At 36.1% G+C, this 12,691-nt stretch overlaps 1 protein-coding gene across 1 annotated transcript in view; it reads right to left on the bottom strand.

Annotated features, from left to right (window-relative positions):
• TRAPPC11 (trafficking protein particle complex subunit 11) overlaps positions 1-12,671 on the bottom strand; it is a 74,757-nt gene extending 62,086 nt beyond the window's left edge. Inside the window, exon 1 of the mRNA XM_051966654.1 lies at positions 12,519-12,671. The gene's annotated coding sequence lies outside the window, so the exon portion shown is untranslated. The remainder of the gene's footprint in view (positions 1-12,518) is intronic.
• Between the last annotated feature and the right edge of the window lie 20 nt (positions 12,672-12,691).

Here is a 12,691-nt window from a genome sequence, read left to right as displayed (position 1 = left end):
TCACAGTAACACCATATTAGTAGGGGAATTCAAATTATCCCCCTTTCATCTACAGTTATCTACAGATATCTAAATTGAATTATAAATTAAACAAGAAACAAGTTTAGAGGAATGGAATTTTAGTAAATATGCTAAATCTCTAGAGAATACTAAATAGAATAGAAAGCAGTATACTTTACTTCTTGTCTGTGCATGGCACCTTTGCAAAAACTGACAATACATTAAGGCATAAAAACTTCATAAATGCAGAAAAATATAAATATTTAAATGCATCTTTTTCTAATTTTAGAAAATTCATTAAGTAAAGGACTTTTGAAGCATGGATTAAAAATTAAATGGAAACTAAATAACTTAATCCTAAAGAAGGTTCAAAGAACAAATCATAGAAATAGTATTTTCATTTAAATAATGACAAGAAAATAACATACCAAAATTTGTGGGGTACAATCAAAGCAATTAAGGGAAATTTTATATCTTTAAATGCTTATATCAATAAAAGAGAGAAAAAGCAGATCAACAAATTGTGCAAACAACTTCAAAAAAAAAAAAAAAACCCTAAAAAACTGGTAGAGAAAAATCCAACAAAATAAATCTCCCAATTAAACACCAAAATAGAAATTCTGAGTATCAAGGAGAGATTAACAAAATTGAAAATTAAAAAAAGTACAGAATTAGGAACTGATTTTATATTAAATAATAATAATAATAATAAAAAGGATAAACCACTCTCTAATTTGATTCTAAAAAAATTAAGATAACCAAATTATCAATATCACAAATGAAAAAAATGAAAATCAGTATCACAAATTCACAACAATGAGGAAACAAAAGCAATTATTAGGTGCTATTTTGTCAAACTATATGCCAATAAAAATGTCAACCTAAATGAAATGAAAGAATATTCACAAGAATATAAATTGCCCAAATTAACAGAATAGGAAAAAAGAACAAATTATAAATGAGATCCCTAAGAGGGAAATTAAAAACAAGGCGAGATATATTTATAAGTAAATTCTACCAAACTTTTAAAGACAAATTAATTCTAATACTACATAAAGTGGTTGAAAAAAAAGATAGTAAGAGTCCTACCAAATTCCTTCTGTGATACAAATATGGTCTTGATATCTAAACCAGAGAGAGTCAAAACAGAAAAAGAAAGCTGCGTGAGGCACTAATCACACAGCTGGTATATATCAGAGGCGCACGTGCACACACACATACAAACACACACACATATATATCTCCCATTATCAATTCTGAATCTTATTTTAACTATAAAAGTAAAAAAAAAATCTATTCAGGAAATGAAGAAAAAAATAATAAATGGGGGAAAGAGGAAATTACTTTTATAATAGCTTTTTATTTTTCAAAATACATGCAGAGTTTTCAACAAATCAATCCTTGCAAAACTTTGTGTTCCAAATTTTTCTCCCTCTCTCCTCATCTACTCCTCCCCTAGACAGCAAGTAATCCAACATAAACTCCCCGGGACCAGATGGATTTACATGTGAATTCTACCAAACATTCAAAGAACAATTAGCCCCAATGCTTTATAAACTATTTGAAAAAATAGGGAATGAAGGAGTCTTACCAAATTCCTTTTATGACACAGATATGGTACTGATACCTAAACCAGGTAAGTTGAAAACAGAGAAAGAAAATTATAGACCAATCTCCCTAATGAATATTGATGCTAAAATCTTAAATAAGATATTAGCAAAAAGACTACAGAAAATCATCCCCAGGATAATACACCACGATCAAGTAGGATTTATACCAGAAATGCAAGGCTGGTTCAATATTAGGAAAACTATCAGTATAATTGGCCATATTAATAATCAAATTAACAAAAACCATATGATCATCTCAATAGATGCAGAAAAAGCATTTGATAAAATCCAACATCCATTCCTATTAAAAACTCTTGAGAGTATAGGAATAAATGGACTTTTCCTTAAAATAATCAGTAGCATCTATTTAAAACCAGCAGGAAGCATCATATGTAATAGGCACAAACTACAACCATTCCCAATAAGATCAGGAGTGAAACAAGGTTGCCCACTATCACCATTACTATTTAATATTGTATTAGAAATGCTAGCTCTGGCTATAAGAGTTGAGAAAGAGATTAAAGGAATAAGCATAGGCAATGAGGAAACCAAATTATCACTGTTTGCTGATGATATGATGGTATACTTAGAGAACCCCAGAGACTCTACTAAAAAGTTATTTAAAAAATCCACACCTTTAGCAAAGTTGCAGGATAAAAAATAAACCCACATAAATCATCAGCATTCTTATATCACTAATAAAACCCAACAGTTAAGAGTTACAAAGAGAAATTCCATTTAAAGTAACTACTGATTGTATAAAATATTTAGGAATCTATCTGCCAAGGGAAAATCAGAAACTTTATGAGCAAAACTACAAAACATTTTCCACACAAATTAAGTCTGATCTAACCAACTGGAAAAATATTAAATGCTCTTGGATTGGGCAAGCAAATATAATAAAGATGGCAATACTACCTAAACTAATCTATTTATTTAGCGCTATACCAATCAGACTCCAAAAAAATATTTTGATGACCTAAAAAAAATAACAACAAAGTTCCTATGGAAAAACAAAAGGTCAAGAATTTCAAGGGAATTAATAAATAAAAAAAAAAAAATCAAATGAAGGTGGCCTAGCTGTACCAGATCTAAAATTATATTATAAAGCAGCAGTTACTAAAATCATCTGGTATTGGCTAAGAAATAGACTAGTTGATCAATGGAATAGGTTAGGTTCAAAGGACAGAACAGCCAATAACTTTAATAATCTAGTGTTTGACAGACCCAAAGACCCCAGTTTTGGGGATAAGAACGCATTATTTGACAAAAATTGCTGGGAAAATTGGAAATTAGTATGGCAGAAACTAGTCATTGACCCACACTTAACACCGTACACCAAGATAAGGTCAAAATGGGTTCATGACATAAACAATGAGATTATAAATAAATTGGAAGAGCATAGGATAGTTTACCTCTCAGACCTGTGGAAGAGGGAGGAATTTATGACCAAAGAAGAACTAGAGATTACTATTGATCACAAAATAGAAAATTTTGATTATATCAAATTGAAAAGTTTTTGTACAAACAAAACAAATGCAGACAAGATTAGAAGGGAAACAATAAACTGGGAAAACATTTTTACAGTCAAAGGTTCTGATAAAGGCCTCATTTCCAAAATATATAGAGAATTGACTCTAATTTATAAGAAATCAAGCCATTCTCCAATTGATAAATGGTCAAAGGATATGAACAGACAATTCTCAGATGAAGCAATTAAAACTATTTAGAGCCATATGAAAATATGCTCCAAATCATTATTAATCAGAGAAATGCAAATTAAGACAACTCTGAGATAGCACTACACACCTGTCAGATTGGCTAGAATGACAGGGAAAGATAATGCGGAATGTTGGAGGAGATGTGGGAAGACAGGAACACTGATACATTGTTGGTGGAATCGTGAACACATATATCCAGCCATTCTGGAAAGCAATTTGGAACTATGCTCAAAAAGTTATCAAACTGTGCATACCCTTTGATCCAGCAGTGTTTCTACTGGGCTTATACCCCAAAGAGATACTAAGGAAGGGAAAGGGACCTGTTTGTGCTAAAATGTTTGTGGCAGCCCTGTTTGTAGTGGCTAGAAGCTGGAAAATGAATGGATGCCCATCAATTGGAGAATGGTTGAGTAAATTGTGGTATATGAACATTATGGAATATTATTGTTCTGTAAGGAATGACCAGCAGGATGAATACAGAGAGGCTTGGAGAGACTTACATGAACTGATGCTAAGTGAAATGAGCAGAACCAGGAGATCATTATATACCTCAACAACGATACTGTTTGAGGATGCATTCTGATGGAAGTGGATCTTTTTTATAAAGAAAGCTAATTCAGTTTCAATTGATCAAGGATGGACAGAAGCAGCTACACCCAAAGAAAGAACACTGGGAAATGAATATAAACTGCTTGCATTTTTGTTTTTCTTCCCGGGTTATTTATACCTTCTGAATCCAATTCTCCCTGTGCAACAAGAGAACTGTTTGGTTCTGCACACATATATTGTATCTAGGATATACTGTAACTATTCAACATGTAAAGGACTGCTTGCCATCTGAGGGGAGGGGGGGGGGAGGGGGGGGAGAAAGGGGGAAAGGAGGGAAAAATCGGAACAGAAGTGAGTACAAGGGATAATGCTGTAAAAAATTACCCTGGCATGGGTTCTGTCAATAAAAAGTTATTCAAAAAAAAAAAGTAATCCAACATAGGTTAAACATATGCAAGTCTTCTAAACATATTTATGTTGCGATAGCCACTTGCCAGTAGCTGCTGATGGTCTAACTCAGACCTGTAGAATGGATCACTTCATGTGAGAGGATAATGATTCAAGGAGACTGAGAGGCAGTTACTGTTCTCTGACCTCTCCACTGAGAAGCTGTTCTGTTGTCTGATCTCTCTCCTCTTCCCTCTGCCTCCAATTTATTTCATTCCCAGTCCAAAAGCAACACCTGTGTCAGTAAAGGCTGCTTTGCAACGCCTTCAGATGTTATGATTCACAGCTGTGGAGGCTTTCAGAGAATTGACCTGCTCCTTCACCTAGGCATGGTCCTTAACAATTCTCCATTTTTTGTTTTATGGATATTTTTCCCCCACAGCATGGTCAGTAAGTTTGTGCATTTGCTGTTATCTGATTCCACACACTGAGGAATGCAAGCAGCACTATCACCTCTAGATGGTTGTAGGGTGAAATACTATAGAAGGTGTTGATCTTGTGAGATGTCATGGAGGCAAACTTTCAAACGGAAAAGAGGACTATGGTCAGAATTGGCATTTAAGTTTCTCATCAGTCTCCTGGCTCGCCCTTTGATGTGTTGGCACATTTAATTATCCCAACTAAAAAAGTCTTAGTGGGTCTCTTCTTCCTTTTCTTCCATGTGGGTTACCAAAGGAACTCTGGGAGGATCCTACTCACAAACAGTTCTTGGACGCTGCTGCTTCTTCTTGTGCCCCACATTGGGCACTAAAATGTAATGTCCGGGCTAGCTTAGTCCTTTGGATGGGCCTTGGTCTCAGCAAGATAGACACCAGGAGAATGTCAGGTATAGAGTCTAAAATCTTTATTTTGGCCCAGTGTTTATCTTAGTGGAGGAGTGCAGGAGGCAGCAGAGCCACCAGGAGATGGTCAAAAATGGAATGTCTCTTTTCCGTCCTTCTCAGTCCTTAAATACCCTATTACAATTACATCATTATAGCATACTGATTATGTGTGAACTAGAGAACCATTACATCACCATGCTAAGTACTAAGTATATGTAAAATAGAGAATCATCATCTTATCAATTCCACTGAGTTAACACCTTCTTGTAAGTATCTTTGTTTCAAGTATACTTTTCCAAAGTTCTGGCCCTGTACATATTTCTACATTTATTATGTTGCATAAGAAAAATCAGATCAAAAAGGGGGAAAAAATGAGAAACAAAAAAACAAGCAAGCAAATAACAATAACAAAAGTGAAAATACTATGTTATGATCTACATTCAGTGCCCTTAATCCTCTTTCTGGATGCAGATGGCTCTCTCTCCATTACAAGTCTACTAGAATTGGCCTGAATCACCTCATTGTTGAAAAGAGCCAAATCCATTACAATTGATCATCACATAATTTCTTATTGCTGTATATACAATGTTCTCTTGGTTCTAGTCACTTCACTTAGCTTAAGTTCATGTAAGTCTCACCAGGAGGAACAGGAAATTATTTAAAAGCATTTGGTTTTGGTGTATGGACTTTAGGAGAAAAAAAATACAGATGCACTGTGATTAAAAAAAAAAAAAAGTTACAAAAATTGGTATTGAAAGCATCAGTATTAGAAAGTGAATATTCATAATACAAAAAGATTTACCCCCAAAGCTCCTTTTAATAGTGAGTTATATGAACAGAAAATGCTAAACAATATAATAACAGAATTTCTAGTAGTTTTTAAAACAAGATTTTTTTGATACAACTTTAGAGGATATAAACAAATAAAATGACGAATATCGGGGCTGCCTGGAATCAGGAAGACCCAAGTTCAAATCCAGCCTTACACACATATTTGCAATATGATCTTGAGCAAATCACCTAACGCTGTTTGCCTGTTTCCTCTTCTATAAAATGAGCTGAAGAAGGAAATAATGAAGTACTTTACTATCTTTGCCAAGAAAACCCTAAATGAGGTGGCAAAATATTTGATATTGATATAATGTAGCCCTTGGAAATGATGTAACAGAAATTGCACTAATAGTGGGGACCTCCAATATTTTTCAAAAAACCTCAAACCACCTGTGGGGAATAGATCTAAGGTGAAGAACTTACAGGAATGTATGAATTCTTTTTCTATATTTTATTATTTCTGTGTTTCCCCTATGACCTGTATAATATGTGCAGACTCATATCTACTTGAGCCTTGGCCAGCTAGAAACATATTTACTTAATCTGAGCTGATGACATTTATTGATATTTAATCTATTAGCTGGACCACTGTCTGCTTGATTAAGCTTGAAGGCCTGATTTTCTCTTTCCTTGAAATCAGGAGATTTCAGGGAAACAGAAACCTTCCATTCCAATTTCCCCAAATAGCAACAACCAATTAGATCCCTTCCCCCTCCCCTTCTCAATGCTCTCTTACTTGTGCTATAATTTCTTGTATAAAAGCTATGTATCTTTACTATTTCTTTAGCCCTCCTACACAAGAGTTTTCGGCGAGCTTTTCGGCAAGTTTTCTCTTTCTTATCTCGCGATGGGACGACTCATCCTCTGGAGGTTTTCAATAAACAACTTTTCTGCCTTCTACTGAGTGATCTGAGTAGTCATTTTGGGTAAGGGTCTTCTACATCCCTCACACACCTATCCTTGGCAATAATGTAATCAATCACCTTAAGAATGTAGCTATTATGAGTGATATGACATAATCTTGGAGAATGTATGGAAAAGAAAGGGAATTGAGTCTGAATCTTTATTCCACTAAGCTATCCTTCAAGGATATCTAGTTTGTCATACAAAAGTCTGGCCTGCTGTCTTGTACCTGGATCCAAACAATAAGCACTTAGTTTCATGAAAGGTCATTCTTAGCCTCATTACCATACTCCTCACCAATCAGCAAAGGATCCTGCAGAAGGACTTTCCTTTCTCCTAGGGCCCAGGGGGTCCTCAAACTTTTTAATTAGGGGGCCAGTTCACTGTCCCTCAGACTATTGGAGGGCCGGAATATAGTAAAAACAAAAACTTTGTTTCGTGGGTCTTTAAATAAAGAAACTTCATAGCCCTGGGTGAGGGGGATAATCATCCTCAACTGCCACATCTGGCCTGCAGAGCTGTAGGATCCCTATAGGCAGAAGCAAAGGTCTATTACCCAGGTCAAATAGTAACCCTAGTGAGGAAGATATCCTCATTACTACACATAGCATAATTTTGGTCCTAGACTCCCATTATGCACTTGCTGACATAGATTTAATGCACATGGAAGTTCACTCTGGATACTAGGATACGCCTTTATTCTAATTTCCATCCTACCTTCCCATCCAACACAGTGCTCTTTCTGTAAGAAACATAGTAGAAGAAACACTGGATTTAGAGATCCTGCTTTGAAACTAGAGTTCTGCTCCTACCTATCGACCTCAGGAAAATTACTCTACCATGTATAACTCCCGAAGCATGACATGATATACTTTTATGTACAGTAAAGCTTTGGGGGCAGATAGATGGCACAGTGGATAAAGTTCAAGTCTGGGGTGTGGAAGACTCCTCTTCCTGAGCTCAAATCCAGCTTCATGAAATTACTTAGCTGTGTGTCTTTGAGTACCCTGTTTGCTTCAGTTTCCTGATCTGATAATGAGCTGGAAAAAAGAAATGGCAAACCACTCTAGTATCTTTTGCCAAGAAAACCTCAAATATGGTCATGAAAACTCTAACACAAATGAAAACAAATGAACAATAAACAGTAAAGCCTGCATAATCAATTGCTCTTGAAGGATATGATATGAAAAGAAATTCCTCAATTGTACACATTTCAAAATTTTCTGACTCAAAGAATCCTTCCATGACCACTAATAACAGAGGAGAAAAGGGTGTTCTACTTTTTGTTGCTTTCATGAAAGGACCAAAACATGTATGCTTTATACTTGCACAGAGATTAACGGATATTTCACCTGTACTAGATAAAACTATGGATGCTTTATAAGATACATACAAATTGATGAATTTATTTCCTTGTGCTAGCTAGATAATACCTCAGAAAAAAGACTACTTTATAATAAAAGTTTTTTTTTTTTATTCTGAACACAAAATAAAATAGGCATTTCTATAGACACAGTAAAACAGAAGAGGCTTATTCATGAAACTGCCTGTATGTACATTTGCTTTTCTTTTAAATATTTAACTTGTTTGTGATTCTAGTTTTTTTGGTTGTCTTCTTATGCATTTTTAAGTGCTTCACGATCCTCTTTTCTGCTTAAAAATTTTATTTGTAATTTTGAAGCTTTTCTGTCTACTGAGTTTAGAACTAACCATCATAGTCAGAATAGCAAGGCGGCAGTGGAAAACAGTAGAGAACTGTGGGAAAGAAAAAGAATAATTTAGAACATTATAGAGTGATTAGGACAAGTGAAGATTGGGAATGACTCCAAAAGTTTATGCACCTTGAGACAGAAAGCAGAGTTTAAGTAGGTGGAATGAAGAGAAGCAGCCAGATATGATTTGGGCACTCTGAGGAAGTGTATTTTAATTTGTCTTTCCATAGCATAACACTTTTTTTCATTGAAACTTTTTATTTTCAAAACGTGAATATGTGAGGATAATTTTTCAACATTGACCCTTTCAAAATCTTAGGTTCCAATTCCCCTTCCCTTTCCCCCACTTCTTCCAGTAGATGGCAAGTAAAGCAATATGTTAGACATGGTGGAACACTTTTAATGATTCACTAGTAATGAATTCACCTTAGAATTCTCCCTCCCCCCCATTCAAAAACACACACACATACTTTCTCTCTCTCTCTTTGTTCTTCCCAAACTATTAATCCTCAATTCTGGATACTCGTTACTAAAAAAATTTTTTAAGACTTCAGGATCTCGAGAAAGAAGGTAAGAGTCAAATTCACCAAAAAGCTCTCTCCAATTAACTTCTTTATCTTTTCTTCACCTATCTAAGATGGCTGCACCACAAAGTTCTGCCCTCCGTCCTTTTTTCTTTTTTTGTGTATGTGATCTTTTACAATCACTCAGACCTATAACTGGCCTCCAGTTTCATATCTTCAATGACTGAAAGACCGCTCTACTTGTATAAACAATAAATAACTGGAGGTCAACATGTTCAAAACTAAGCTTATCTTTCTAGTAAAAACAACTTCATGATTTAATACCAATATCTCAATGTGGTACTATATGAGAAACAGTACTTTAAAAAATCAGCTGGACTAAATCATGTTACAGAGAAATCTGTGTTAGAGATGATAACAATTTTGGAAGCATTTGTGCCACTAATTTTAAAGTTCTCTCTAAAAAAAGAAAATAACACAAGATTAAGAAAAAATCAGAGAGAATTCTTATCCAAAAAAAGTGATCACGAAAAATCAGAAACAACTTTCACATCTGTTTTTTAAAAATCGTAGAATGTTTTATATGCACATCAAAAAAGAATTTTAATTGTATGGATGGCATGTGAGAAAAAAATAAGACATAGTGGATTAAGAACTAGACTTAGATGAAGAAAAAAGACCTGGATTCAAGAAATGATCCAGATACAGACTGGTTTATGACTCCCGACCAATCAGTCACCTTAGACAATTCTTTAAGACAAAAAGTGCATAAGTAAAGGGAATTTCCTTACAGAGAGGATTCCCTAAACAAATGAAACTACAAGTTTTTCCCCTACTTTTCTCCCTCCAAAAAAATTAAGAGTGGCAAATTATTATTGATTACAGGTCAAGTTTTCAGTCACACAAATGCTTAAAAAGTGCAATTTATTGTTTGCTGACTGTTTTCTAAAGGCATCTGACTTTAATAAGATGACTCCCAAACATGTCAAAATTACTCAATAGATAAGAGTCACAGATCAAAATGTCCTGATTATCAACAAGAGAGGTATAAAGCAGGGAGAGATATAATGCACAATGGAAAAAATGGTAAGTTTGGATATGGGTTCAAATCCAACTCTATTTACATAGCTACCTACATTTACTCAGCTAAGCTAATTATTCTGCTTCTTAAGTTTCCCAATCTATACAGTGTAAAAGGGGACAGAGGGGGAGAAGAACCTAATGATTTCTAAAGTTCTTCCAGCAGTAAATCTATAATCGTTATCATCTAATAACATATGTCCTGTACAGAGTCCAAAAGGAAGAGATTCCCTTTAGATAAATATCTTTCAGATCCTCCTATTTGAAGAAGACAATGTACTAGCTGAATGATGCCTAAGCACCCTGCAAAACACAGAATACTTTATAAATGTTGGCTATTGATAGCTGTTGTGTACAATTAGCTTACTAAAAAGTGGGGGCTAGATGGCGCAGTGGATAGAGTACCAGAGTTCCAATCTGGTCTCAGACACTTAATATTTCTTATCTGTGTGACCCTGGGCAAGTCACTTAATCCCAATTGCCTCGGGGAGGGGAGGGAGGGGGGAATTTAAAAAGTGACCTTGCTGGACTGCATTTGGGCAACTACACATCATTATCAAACAATTCTGAGTGGCTGACAGAAAAACCAAACAAAACATTTTTAGTACCAATTTTTAGTACTAATGCTATATGGCAGCAGGTCATAAAACACTATAACTTTCAACAAATCAAAATTGTGGATGATCCAAAGGGCAACAGAATGAGGTATGGAGCATATAAGTAGAAAAGAGGAGTGTTGATCATATAGTAAGAAAAAGGGAGTAGCCCACTGCTATAAAAAGAATATGGAAGCCCTAAAAAAAAACTCAAAAAAACCTGAAACTAGATAAGTTTCATGGAAGAATTAATCAGTCAATAAACCTTTATTAAGCACCAGGGATACAGATACAAAAAACCAGTCCCTGCCCTCAACAAGTTTTATACTCTAATAAAAGAAAGATAAGAGGTGGTACTTATACTACTGATATGAAGGATAGAAATAAGAATCCCTTTACTAGACTATAAACTTCATGAAGGTAGGTACCCTAGCTCACCTAAGCTTTCCATCACATCCAGTCACTAATACGCTGTATAGCACAAAGAATTTAACCGATATTGTGTGAACTGAATTGAGCTGAATAAACAATTAAAGACTTTCCAGCTTAGTAAAACCTGATAGAACTTGTAAGTTGGTGGGAGTGCTCAAAAACAAGGGGTTATTCTTGGCACCACTCTGGGTTCTGACAGATGAGCTTTCACCTTAGCTTGTCTCTATATTACTTACACCCAGAAGCTCCCCATGATTATCCCTTCTTCCCAGCTTTCCTTTATGTGCTTCTTCCCTCACTAGAACTATAAGATCCTTCAGAGGAGGGATTTATCCTGCATACCTTAATACAGTGCCTGGTATATCTACAGGCAACAAAAACCAACTCTGGAGCAGATAAACTAATACAGAGAAAACGATACCTGACTATGTCCTAATCTGTGTCAAATAGAGAAGCATACAACTGTGTTTACCATTTGCCTCTGTGATTTACATCCTAAGATTCCTTTGTGCTGTAGTAAAAGTTATACACTTCAAATGGCAGTCTACATATGCCAGAGGGGAGGGAAGGAGGAAAGACTAGAAAAGCATGAACACATCTATGGCAGCAAAATCTTTTCCCCCTAGGAGACAAGTGAATGAATACTAATCAAGGCAGGCTTCACGGAAGCTCCGTGTCCTTGTCCCATTTATTTAACAGCTTTGAGGATTACCGATTTTGAAATGAATTTCAAATGAAGCATGGTAGTGACTTAATATAAATGGGAACCACAAAGCTAATTAATATAGCACATGCATAATACGGCAGAATATGTAGAAATCTGTATCCACAAAACTATGAGGTTGTACTCGTTTTCTTCTCTGCAAAAAGGATTTGATTAGATAACACCTTTTAAGGTCCCTTCCAATGCCAAATAAATGCTTGACTGACTGCAAAAAGGTCCATCAGTCTGCCAAAAGTCCACAATACAAGAAAGGTTAAGAACTCCTAAATCTAGCCGAATCCCCGACTTATACAAGTGAGGAAACTGAGACCAAGAGAGTCGGACAACGCCTGAACCAAGATCATCCAATTCGGAAGCGGCCGAGCCTAAAATGAAACTCAAGCCCTCTAACACCAAACACTGCAGCTACCAAACCCGATCTCACTGAGGAAAGGACGTCGTAGAACTCTCCAGTCCCAGGCCCTAGCCACCGATTCCGGCCGCCCGAGCCCCGGCCCCAACACCGCCAGCACCTATAGGCAGTAGGCCAGGGAGGGGATCGCCGCGCCAGGACTCAGCCCCGTACCTCAGTGTTCCGGGGGCCCCTGCAACTGCGGCACACACAGGACAAGGAAAAAGCGGGAGGCGGGGTCACCAAATGTGGATCAACCACCGCTGTGGCCCCTTCAACACCTAGACTCAGCACCGGCACCTAGTCGACATCACTATTCCCGCCCCCTCGCACCCAGGAAGCGAACG

This window comes from Antechinus flavipes, chromosome 6 (assembly GCF_016432865.1).
Source record: "Antechinus flavipes isolate AdamAnt ecotype Samford, QLD, Australia chromosome 6, AdamAnt_v2, whole genome shotgun sequence".
Taxonomy (NCBI): Eukaryota; Metazoa; Chordata; class Mammalia; order Dasyuromorphia; family Dasyuridae; genus Antechinus; species Antechinus flavipes.
Note: the sequence above shows the minus strand (reverse complement) of the source record. Positions and strands in the feature narration are given on the sequence as shown.